Genomic DNA, 13232 nt, shown 5'->3' on the forward strand with positions numbered 1-13232 from the left:
GGCCAGATAGCCCGTGCCGGGCTGAGACCAGTACTCCACGAGGAGGTGAGGACAATACACCACACATACTGCTAGTGAAGACAGATAGCCCGTGCCGGGCTGTGACCCAGTACCCCACGAGGAGCTGAGGACAATGCACCACACATACTGCCAGTGAGGCCAGATACCCCACTCCGGGCGGAGACCCAGTACCCCACGAGGCGGTGAGGACAACACACCACACATACTGCCAGTGAGGCGAGATAGCCCATGCCGGGCTGAGACCCAGTACCCCACGAGGCGGTGAGGACAATACACCACACATACTGCCAGTGAGGCCGGATAGCCTGTGCCGGGCTGAGTCCCAGTACCCCACGAGGAGGTGAGGACAATACACCACACATACTGCCAGTGAGGCCGGATAGCCCACGCCGGGCTGAGACCCAGTACCCCACGAGGCGGTGAGGACAATACACCACACATACTGCCAGTGAGGCCAGATAGCCCACGCCGGGCTGAGACCCAGTACCCCACGAGGAGGTGAGGACAATACACCACACATACTGCCAGTGAGGCCGGATAACCCACGCCGGGCTGAGACCCAGTACCCCACAAGGAGGTGAGGACAATACAACACACACATACTGCCAGTGAGGCTAGATAGCCCGTTCCAGGCTGAGACACAGTACCCCACGAGGAGGTGAGGACAATAAATCACACATACTGCCAGTGAGGCCAGATAGCCCGTTCCAGGCTGAGACACAGTACCCCACGAGGAGGTGAGGACAATACACCACACATACGGCCAGTGAGGCTGGATAGCCTGGGCCAGGCTGAGACCCAGTACCCTATGAGGGGGTGAAGAAAATTCACCACACATACGGCCAGTGAGGCCGGACAGCCCACGCTGAACCGAGACCCAGTACCCCATGAGGAGGTGAGGACAATACACCACACATACTGCCAGTGAGGCCAGATAGCCCACGCCAGGTTCATACCCAGTACCCCACGAGACAGTGAGGACAATACACCACACATACGGCCAGTGAGGCCGGATAGCCCACGCCGGGCTGAGACCCAGTACCCCACGAGGAGGTGAGGACAATACACCACACATACTGCCAGTGAGGCCAGATAGCCCACGCCAGGCTGAGACCCAGGACCCCACGATGGGGTGAGGACAATAGACCACTCATACTGCCAGTGAGGCCAGATAGCCCGTGCCAGGCTGAGACACAGTACCCCACAAGGAGGTGAGGACACTACACCACACATACGGCCAGTGAGGCCGGATAGCCCGTGCCAGGCTGAGACCCAGTACCCCACAAGGAGGTGAAGACAATACACCACACATACTGCCAGTGAGGCCAGATATCCTGTGCCAGACGGAGACCTAGTACCCCATGAGGAGGTGAGGACAATACACCACACATACTGCCAGTGAGGCCAGATAGCCCGTGCCAGGCTGAGACCCAGTACCCCATGAGGAGGTGAGAACAATACACCACACATACTGCCAGTGAGGCTGGATAGCCCGTGCCAGGCTGAGACCCAGTACCATATGAGGAGCTGAGGACAATACACCACACATACTGCCAGTGAGGCCAGATAGCCTATGCCAGGCGATGACCTAGTACCCCACGAGGAGGTGAGGACAATACACCACACATACTGCAAGTGAGCCCAGTTAGCCCGTGCCAGGCTGAGACCCAGTACCCCATGAGGAGGTGAGGAAAATACACCACACATACGGCCAGTGAGGCCGGATAGCCCACGCCGGGCTGAGACCCAATACCCCACGAGGAGGTGAGGACAATACACCACACATACTGCCAGTGAGGCCAGATAGCCCACGCCGGGCTGAGGCCCAGTACCCCATGAGGCGGTGAGGACAATACACCACACATACTGCCAGTGAGGCCAGATAGCCCACGCCGGGCTGATACCCAGTACCCCACGAGGCGGTAAGGACAATACACCACACATACTGCCAGTGAGGCCGGAAAGCCCACGCCGGGCTGAGACCCAGTACCCCACGAGGAGGTGAGGACAATACACCACACATACTGCCAGTGAGGCCAGATAGCCCACGCCAGGCTAAGACCCAGTACCCCACGAGGAGGTGAGGACAATACACCACACATACTGCCAGTGAGGCCAGATAGCCCACGCCAGACGGAGACCCAGTACTCCACGAGGAGGTGAGGACAATACACCACACATACTGCCAGTGAGGCCAGATAGCCCGTGCCGGGCTGAGACCCAGTACCCCACGAGGAGGTGAGGACAATACACCACACATACTGCCAGTGTAGATAGAAAGCCCGTGCCGGGCTGTGACCCAGTACCCCACGAGGAGGTGAGGACAATACACCACACATACTGCCATTGAGGCCAGATAGCCCACGCTGGACTGAGACCCAGTACCCCACGAGGCGGTAAGGACAATACACCACACATACTTCCAGTGAGGCCAGATAGCCCACGCCGGGCTGAGACCCAGTACCCCACGAGGCAGTGAGGACATTACACCACACATACTGCCAGTGAGGTCGCATAGCCCGTGCCGGGCTGAGACCCAGTACCCCATGAGGAGGTGAGGACAATACACCACACATACTGCCAGTGAGGCCGGATAGCTCACGCCGGGCTGAGACCCAGTACCCCACGAGGAGGTGAGGACAATGCACAACACATACTGCCAGTGAGGCCAGATAGCCCGTGCCAGGCTGAGACCGAGTGCCTCATGAGGAGGTGAGGACAATACACCACACATACTGCCAGTCAGGCCAGATAGCCCGTGCCAGGCTGAGACCCAGTACCCCACGAGGAGGTGAGGACAATACACCACACATACTGCCAGTGAGGGCAGATAGCCCACGCCGGGCTGAGACCCAGTACCCCACGAGGCCGTGAGGACAATACACCACACATACTGCCAGTGAGGCCAGATAGCACACGCCGGGCTGAGACCCAGTACCCCACGAGGCGGTGAGGACAATACACCACACATACTGCCAATGAGGTCAGATAGCCGGTGCCAGGCTGAGACCCAGTACCCCGCGAGGAGGTGAAGACAATGAACCACACATACTGACAGTGAGGTCAGATAGCCGGTGCCAGGCTGAGACCCAGTACCCCGCGAGGAGGTGAGGACAATACACCACACATACTGCCAGTGATGCCGGATAGCCGGTGCCAGGCTGAGACCCAGTACCCCACGAGGAGGTGAGGACAATACACCACACATACTGCCAATGAGGCCGGATAGCCCGTGCCAGGCTGAGACCCAGTACCCCACGAGGAGGTGAGGACAATACACCACACATACTGCCAGTGAGGGCAGATAGCCCACGCCGGGCTGAGACCCAGTACCCCACGAGACGGTGAGGACAATACACCACACATACTGCCAGGGCGGCCAAATAGCCCACGCCGGGCTGAGACCCAGTACCACACGAGGAGGTGAGGACAATACACCACACATACTGCCAGTGAGGCCGGAGAGCCCGTGCCAGGCTGAGACCCAGTACCCCACGAGGAGGTGAGGACCCCCACGAGGAGGTGAGGACAATACACCACACATACTGCCAGTGAGGCCGGATAGCCCGTGCCAGGCTGAGACCCAGTACCCCACGAGGAGGTGAGGACCCCCACGAGGAGGTGAGGACAATACACCACACATACTGCCACTGAGGCCAGATAGCCCACGCCGTGCTGAGACCCAGTACCCCACGAGGCGGTGAGGACAATACACCACACATACTGCCAGTGAGGCCAGATAGCCCACGCCAGACTCATACCCAGTGCCCCACGAGGCGGTGAGGACAAAACACCACACATACTGCCAGTGAGGCTGGATAGCCCACGCCGGGCTGAGACCCAGGACCCCACGAGGGGGTGAGGACAATAGACCACACATACTGCCAGTGAGGCCAGATAGCCCGTGCCAGGCTGAGACACAGTACCCCACAAGGAGGTGAGGACACTACACCACACATACGGCCAGTGAGGCCGGATAGCCCGTGCCAGGCTGAGACCCAGTACCCCACAAGGAGGTGAGGACAATACACCACACATACTGCCAGTGAGGTCAGATAGCCTGTGCCAGACGGAGACCTAGTACCCCAAAAGGAGGTGAGGACAATACACCACACATACTGCCAGTGAGGCCAGATAGCCCGTGCCAGGCTGAGACCCAGTACCCCATGAGGAGGTGAGAACAATACACCACACATACTGCCAGTGAGGCTGGATAGCCCGTGCCAGGCTGAGACCCAGTACCATATGAGGAGCTGAGGACAATACACCACACATACTGCCAGTGAGGCCAGATAGCCTATGCCAGGCGATGACCTAGTACCCCACGAGGAGGTGAGGACAATACACCACACATACTGCAAGTGAGCCCAGTTAGCCCGTGCCAGGCTGAGACCCAGTACCCCATGAGGAGGTGAGGAAAATACACCACACATACGGCCAGTGAGGCCGGATAGCCCATGCCGGGCTGAGACCCAGTACCCCACGAGGAGGTGAGGACAATACTCCACACATACTGCCAGTGAGGCCAGATAGCCCACGCCGGGCTGAGACCCAGTACCCCATGAGGCGGTGAGGACAATACACCACACATACTGCCACTGAGGCCAGATAGCCCACGCCGGGCTGATACCCAGTACCCCACTAGGCGGTGAGGACAATACACCACACATACTGCCATTGAGGCCGGATAGCCTACGCTGGGCTGAGACCCAGTACCCCACGAGGAGGTGAGGACAATACACCACACATACTGCCAGTGAGGCCAGATAGCCCACGCCAGGCTGAGACCCAGTACCCCACGAGGAGGTGAGGACAATACATCACACATACTGCCAGTGAGGCCAGATAGCCCGTGCCAGATGGAGACCTAGTACCCCACGAGGAGGTGAGGACAATACACCACAAATACTGCCAGTGAGGCTGGATAGCCCGTGCCAGGCTGATACCCAGTACCCCACGAGGAGTTGAGGACAATACACCACACATACTGCCAGTGAGGACAGATAGCCTATGCCAGGCGATGACCTAGTACCCCACGAGGAGGTGAGGACAATACACCACACATACTGCAAGTGAGCCCAGATAGCCTGTGCCAGGCTGAGACCCAGTACCCCATGAGGAGGTAAGGTAAATACACCACACATACTGCCAGTGAGGCCAGATAGCCCGTGCCAGGCTGAGACCCAGTACCCCATGAGGAGGTGAGAACAATACACCACACATACTGCCAGTGAGGCTGGATAGCCCGTGCCAGGCTGAGACCCAGTACCATATGAGGAGCTGAGGACAATACACCACACATACTGCCAGTGAGGCCAGATAGCCTATGCCAGGCGATGACCTAGTACCCCACGAGGAGGTGGGGACAATACACCACACATACTGCAAGTGAGCCCAGTTAGCCCGTGCCAGGCTGAGACCCAGTACCCCATGAGGAGGTGAGGAAAATACACCACACATACGGCCAGTGAGGCCGGATAGCCCACGCCGGGCTGAGACCCAGTACCCCATGAGGAGGTGAGGACAATACTCCACACATACTGCCAGTGAGGCCAGATAGCCCACGCCGGGCTGAGACCCAGTACCCCATGAGGCGGTGAGGACAATACACCACACATACTGCCAGTGAGGCCAGATAGCCCACGCCGGGCTGATACCCAGTACCCCACTAGGCGGTGAGGACAATACACCACACATACTGCCATTGAGGCCGGATAGCCCACGCTGGGCTGAGACCCAGTACCCCACGAGGAGGTGAGGACAATACACCACACATACTGCCAGTGAGGCCAGATAGCCCACACCAGGCTGAGACCCGGTACCCCACGAGGAGGTGAGGACAATACACCACACATACAGCCAGTGAGGCCGGATAGCCCGTGCCAGGCTGAGACCCAGTACCCCATGAGGAGGTGAGGACAATACATCACACATACTGCCAGTGAGGCCAGATAGCCCGTGCCAGATGGAGACCTAGTACCCCACGAGGAGGTGAGGACAATACACCACACATACTGCCAGTGAGGCCAGATAGCCCGTGCCAGGCTGAGACCCAGTACCCCACGAGGAGGTGAGGACAATACACCACAAATACTGCCAGTGAGGCTGGATAGCCCGTGCCAGGCTGAGACCCAGTACCCCACGAGGAGTTGAGGACAATACACCACACATACTGCCAGTGAGGCCAGATAGCCTATGCCAGGCGATGACCTAGTACCCCACGAGGAGGTGAGGACAATACACCACACATACTGCAAGTGAGCCCAGATAGCCTGTGCCAGGCTGAGACCCAGTACCCCATGAGGAGGTAAGGTAAATACACCACACATACGGCCAGTGAGGCCGGATAGCCCACGCCGGGCTGAGACCCAGTACCCCACGAGGAGGTGAGGACAATACAATACACACATACTGCCAGTGATGCCGGATAGCCCGCGCCAGGCTGAGACCCAGTACCCCACGAAAGGTGAGGACAATACACCACACATACTGCCAGTGAGGCCAGATAGCCCACGCCGGGCTGTAACCCAGTACCCCATGAGGCGGTGAGGACAATACACCACACCTACTGCCAGTGAGGCCGGATAGCCCGTGCCAGGCTGAGACCCAGTACCCCACTAGGCGGTGAGGACAATACACCACACATACTGCCAGTGAGGCCAGATAGCCCACGCCGGGCTGAGACCCAGTACCCCATGAGGCGGTGAGGACAATACACCACACATACTGCCAGTGAGGCCAGATAGCCCACGCAGGGCTGATGCCCAGTACCCCACGAGGCGGTGAGGACAATACACCACACATACTGCCAGTGAGGCCGGATAGCCCACGCCAGGCTGAGACCCAGTATCCCACGGGAGGTGAGGACAATACACCACACATACTGCCAGTGAGGCCAGATAGCCCGTGCCAGGCTGAGACCCAGTACCCCACGAGGAGGTGAGGACAATACAGCACACATACTGCCAGTGAGGCCAGATAGCCCGTGTCAGACGGAGACCCAGTACCCCACGAGGCGGTGAGGACAATACACCACACATACTGCCAGTGAGGCCAGATAGCCCACGCCGGGCTGAGACCCAGTACCCCACGAGGAGGTGAGGACAATACACCACACATACTGCCAGTGAGGCCGGATAGCCCACGCCGGGCTGAGACCCAGTACCCCACAAGGAGGTGAGGACAATACAACACACACATACTGCCAGTGAGGCTAGATAGCCCGTTCCAGGCTGAGACACAGTACCGCACGAGGAGGTGAGGACAATACACCACACATACGGCCAGTGAGGCCGGATAGCCTGTGCCAGGCGATGACCTAGTACCCCACGAGGAGGTGGGGACAATACACCACACATACTGCAAGTGAGCCCAGTTAGCCCGTGCCAGGCTGAGACCCAGTACCCCATGAGGAGGTGAGGACAATACACCACACATACTGCCATTGAGGCCAGATAGCCCACGCTGGACTGAGACCCAGTACCCCACGAGGCGGTAAGGACAATACACCACACATACTTCCAGTGAGGCCAGATAGCCCACGCCGGGCTGAGACCCAGTACCCCACGAGGCAGTGAGGACATTACACCACACATACTGCCAGTGAGGTCGCATAGCCCGTGCCGGGCTGAGACCCAGTACCCCATGAGGAGGTGAGGACAATACACCCCACATACTGCCAGTGAGGCCGGATAGCCCACGCCGGGCTGAGACCCAGTACCCCACGAGGAGGTGAGGACAATGCACAACACATACTGCCAGTGAGGCCAGATAGCCCGTGCCAGGCTGAGACCGAGTGCCTCATGAGGAGGTGAGGACAATACACCACACATACTGCCAGTCAGGCCAGATAGCCCGTGCCAGGCTGAGACCCAGTACCCCACGAGGAGGTGAGGACAATACACCACACATACTGCCAGTGAGGGCAGATAGCCCACGCCGGGCTGAGACCCAGTACCCCACGAGGCCGTGAGGACAATACACCACACATACTGCCAGTGAGGCCAGATAGCCCACGCCGGGCTGAGACCCAGTACCCCACGAGGCGGTGAGGGCAATACACCACACATACTGCCAATGAGGTCAGATAGCCGGTGCCAGGCTGAGACCCAGTACCCCGCGAGGAGGTGAGGACAATGAACCACACATACTGCCAGTGAGGTCAGATAGCCGGTGCCAGGCTGAGACCCAGTACCCCGCGAGGAGGTGAGGACAATACACCACACATACTGCCAGTGATGCCGGATAGCCGGTGCCAGGCTGAGACCCAGTACCCCACGAGGAGGTGAGGACAATACACCACACATACTGCCAGTGAGGCCGGATAGCCCGTGCCAGGCTGTGACCCAGTACCCCACGAGGAGGTGAGGACAATACACCACACATACTGCCAGTGAGGCCGGATAGCCCGTGCCAGGCTGAGACCCAGTACCCCACGAGGAGGTGAGGACAATACACTACACATACTTCCAGTGAGGCTGGATAGACCGTGCCAGGTTGAGACCCAGTACCCTACGAGGAGGTGAGGACAATACACCACACATACTTCCTGTGAGGCCAGATAGCCCGTGCCGGGCTGAGACCAGTACCCCACGAGGAGGTGAGGACAATACACCACACATACTGCCAGTGAAGACAGATAGCCCGTGCCGGGCTGTGACCCAGTACCCCACGAGGAGCTGAGGACAATGCACCACACATACTGCCAGTGAGGCCAGATACCCCACTGCGGGCTGAGACCCAGTACCCCACGAGGCGGTGAGGACAACACACCACACATACTGCCAGTGAGGCGAGACAGCCCATGCCGGGCTGAGACCCAGTACCCCACGAGGCGGTGAGGACAATACACCACACATACTGCCAGTGAGGCCGGATAGCCTGTGCCGGGCTGAGTCCCAGTACCCCACGAGGAGGTGAGGACAATACACCACACATACTGCCAGTGAGGCCGGATAGCCCACGCCGGGCTGAGACCCAGTACCCCACGAGGCGGTGAGGACAATACACCACACATACTGCCAGTGAGGCCAGATAGCCCACGCCGGGCTGAGACCCAGTACCCCACGAGGAGGTGAGGACAATACACCACACATACTGTCAGTGAGGCCGGATAACCCACGCCGGGCTGAGACCCAGTACCCCACAAGGAGGTGAGGACAATACAACACACACATACTGCCAGTGAGGCTAGATAGCCCGTTCCAGGCTGAGACACAGTACCCCACGAGGAGGTGAGGACAATACACCACACATACGGCCAGTGAGGCCGGATAGCCTGTGCCAGGCTGAGACCCAGTACCCCACGAGAGGTGAGGACAATAAGTCACACATACTGCCAGTGAGGCCAGATAGCCCGTTCCAGGCTGAGACACAGTACCCCACGAGGAGGTGAGGACAATACACCACACATACGGCCAGTGAGGCCGGACAGCCCACGCTGAACCGAGACCCAGTACCCCATGAGGAGGTGAGGACAATACAGCACACATACTGCCACTGAGGCCAGATAGCCCACGCCGTGCTGAGACCCAGTACCCCACGAGGCGGTGAGGACAATACACCACACATACTGCCAGTGAGGCCAGATAGCCCACGCCAGGCTCATACCCAGTACCCCACGAGACAGTGAGGACAATACACCACACATACGGCCAGTGAGGCCGGATAGCCCACGCCGGGCTGAGACCCAGTACCCCACGAGGAGGTGAGGACAATACACCACACATACTGCCAGTGAGGCCAGATAGCCCACGCCAGGCTGAGACCCAGGACCCCACGATGGGGTGAGGACAATAGACCACTCATACTGCCAGTGAGGCCAGATAGCCCGTGCCAGGCTGAGACACAGTACCCCACAAGGAGGTGAGGACACTACACCACACATACGGCCAGTGAGGCCGGATAGCCCGTGCCAGGCTGAGACCCAGTACCCAACAAGGAGGTGAAGACAATACACCACACATACTGCCAGTGAGGCCAGATAGCCTGTGCCAGACGGAGACCTAGTACCCCACGAGGAGGTGAGGACAATACACCACACATACTGCCAGTGAGGCCAGATAGCCCGTGCCAGGCTGAGACCCAGTACCCCATGAGGAGGTGAGAACAATACACCACACATACTGCCAGTGAGGCTGGATAGCCCGTGCCAGGCTGAGACCCAGTACCATATGAGGAGCTGAGGACAATACACCACACATACTGCCAGTGAGGCCAGATAGCCTATGCCAGGCGATGACCTAGTACCCCACGAGGAGGTGAGGACAATACACCACACATACTGCAAGTGAGCCCAGTTAGCCCGTGCCAGGCTGAGACCCAGTACCCCATGAGGAGGTGAGGAAAATACACCACACATACGGCCAGTGAGGCCGGATAGCCCACGCCGGGCTGAGACCCAGTACCCCACGAGGAGGTGAGGACAATACACCACACATACTGCCAGTGAGGCCAGATAGCCCACGCAGGGCTGAGACCCAGTACCCCATGAGGCGGTGAGGACAATACACCACACATACTGCCAGTGAGGCCAGATAGCCCACGCCGGGCTGATACCCAGTACCCCACGAGGCGGTAAGGACAATACACCACACATACTGCCAGTGAGGCCGGAAAGCCCACGCCGGGCTGAGACCCAGTACCCCACGAGGAGGTGAGGACAATACACCACACATACTGCCAGTGAGGCCAGATAGCCCGCGCCAGGCTAAGACCCAGTACCCCACGAGGAGGTGAGGACAATACACCACACATACTGCCAGTGAGGCCAGATAGCCCACGCCAGACGGAGACCCAGTACTCCACGAGGAGGTGAGGACAATACACCACACATACTGCCAGTGAGGCCAGATAGCCCGTGCCGGGCTGAGACCCAGTACCCCACGAGGAGGTGAGGACAATACACCACACATACTGCCAGTGAAGATAGAAAGCCCGTGCCGGGCTGTGACCCAGTACCCCACGAGGAGGTGAGGACAATACACCACACATACTGCCATTGAGGCCAGATAGCCCACGCTGGACTGAGACCCAGTACCCCACGAGGCGGTAAGGACAATACACCACACATACTTCCAGTGAGGCCAGATAGCCCACGCCGGGCTGAGACCCAGTACCCCATGAGGCAGTGAGGACATTACACCACACATACTGCCAGTGAGGTCGCATAGCCCGTGCCGGGCTGAGACCCAGTACCCCATGAGGAGGTGAGGACAATACACCACACATACTGCCAGTGAGGCCGGATAGCTCACGCCGGGCTGAGACCCAGTACCCCACGAGGAGGTGAGGACAATGCACAACACATACTGCCAGTGAGGCCAGATAGCCCGTGCCAGGCTGAGACCGAGTGCCTCATGAGGAGGTGAGGACAATACACCACACATACTGCCAGTCAGGCCAGATAGCCCGTGCCAGGCTGAGACCCAGTACCCCACGAGGAGGTGAGGACAATACACCACACATACTGCCAGTGAGGGCAGATAGCCCACGCCGGGCTGAGACCCAGTACCCCACGAGGCCGTGAGGACAATACACCACACATACTGCCAGTGAGGCCAGATAGCCCACGCCGGGCTGAGACCCAGTACCCCACGAGGCGGTGAGGACAATACACCACACATACTGCCAATGAGGTCAGATAGCCGGTGCCAGGCTGAGACCCAGTACCCCGCGAGGAGGTGAGGACAATGAACCACACATACTGCCAGTGAGGTCAGATAGCCGGTGCCAGGCTGAGATCCAGTACCCCGCGAGGAGGTGAGGACAATACACCACACATACTGCCAGTGATGCCGGATAGCCGGTGCCAGGCTGAGACCCAGTACCCCACGAGAAGGTGAGGACAATACACCACACATACTGCCAGTGAGGCCGGATAGCCCGTGCCAGGCTGAGACCCAGTACCCCACGAGGAGGTGAGGACAATACACCACACATACTGCCAGTGAGGGCAGATAGCCCACGCCGGGCTGAGACCCAGTACCCCACGAGACGGTGAGGACAATACACCACACATACTGCCAGGGCGGCCAAATAGCCCACGCCGGGCTGAGACCCAGTACCACACGAGGAGGTGAGGACAATACACCACACATACTGCCAGTGAGGCCGGAGAGCCTGTGCCAGGCTGAGACCCAGTACCCCACGAGGAGGTGAGGACCCCCACGAGGAGGTGAGGACAATACACCACACATACTGCCAGTGAGGCCGGATAGCCCGTGCCAGGCTGAGACCCAGTACCCCACGAGGAGGTGAGGACCCCCACGAGGAGGTGAGGACAATACACCACACATACTGCCACTGAGGCCAGATAGCCCACGCCGTGCTGAGACCCAGTACCCCACGAGGCGGTGAGGACAATACACCACACATACTGCCAGTGAGGCCAGATAGCCCACGCCAGACTCATACCCAGTGCCCCACGAGGCGGTGAGGACAAAACACCATACATACTGCCAGTGAGGCTGGATAGCCCACGCCGGGCTGAGACCCAGGACCCCACGAGGGGGTGAGGACAATAGACCACACATACTGCCAGTGAGGCCAGATAGCCCGTGCCAGGCTGAGACACAGTACCCCACAAGGAGGTGAGGACACTACACCACACATACGGCCAGTGAGGCCGGATAGCCCGTGCCAGGCTGAGACCCAGTACCCCACAAGGAGGTGAGGACAATACACCACACATACTGCCAGTGAGGCCAGATAGCCTGTGCCAGACGGAGACCTAGTACCCCACAAGGAGGTGAGGACAATACACCACACATACTGCCAGTGATGCCGGATAGCCGGTGCCAGGCTGAGACCCAGTACCCCACGAGGAGGTGAGGACAATACACCACACATACTGCCAGTGAGGCCGGATAGCCCGTGCCAGGCTGAGACCCAGTACCCCACGAGGAGGTGAGGACAATACACCACACATACTGCCAGTGAGGGCAGATAGCCCACGCCGGGCTGAGACCCAGTACCCCACGAGACGGTGAGGACAATACACCACACATACTGCCAGGGCGGCCAAATAGCCCACGCCGGGCTGAGACCCAGTACCACACGAGGAGGTGAGGACAATACACCACACATACTGCCAGTGAGGCCGGAGAGCCCGTGCCAGGCTGAGACCCAGTACCCCACGAGGAGGTGAGGACCCCCACGAGGAGGTGAGGACAATACACCACACATACTGCCAGTGAGGCCGGATTGCCTGT

The 13232-nt window shown here is 59.2% G+C and overlaps 1 protein-coding gene across 1 annotated transcript in view; it reads left to right on the plus strand.

Moving 5' to 3' along the window:
* LOC138452928 (NACHT, LRR and PYD domains-containing protein 12-like) overlaps window positions 1-13232 on the plus strand; it is a 716497-nt gene that overhangs the window by 190941 nt on the left and 512324 nt on the right. The window lies entirely within an intron of this gene.

Source organism: Ambystoma mexicanum, chromosome 4p, assembly GCF_040938575.1.
Source record: "Ambystoma mexicanum isolate Mex_15411 chromosome 4p, UKY_AmexF1_1, whole genome shotgun sequence".
Taxonomy (NCBI): Eukaryota; Metazoa; Chordata; class Amphibia; order Caudata; family Ambystomatidae; genus Ambystoma; species Ambystoma mexicanum.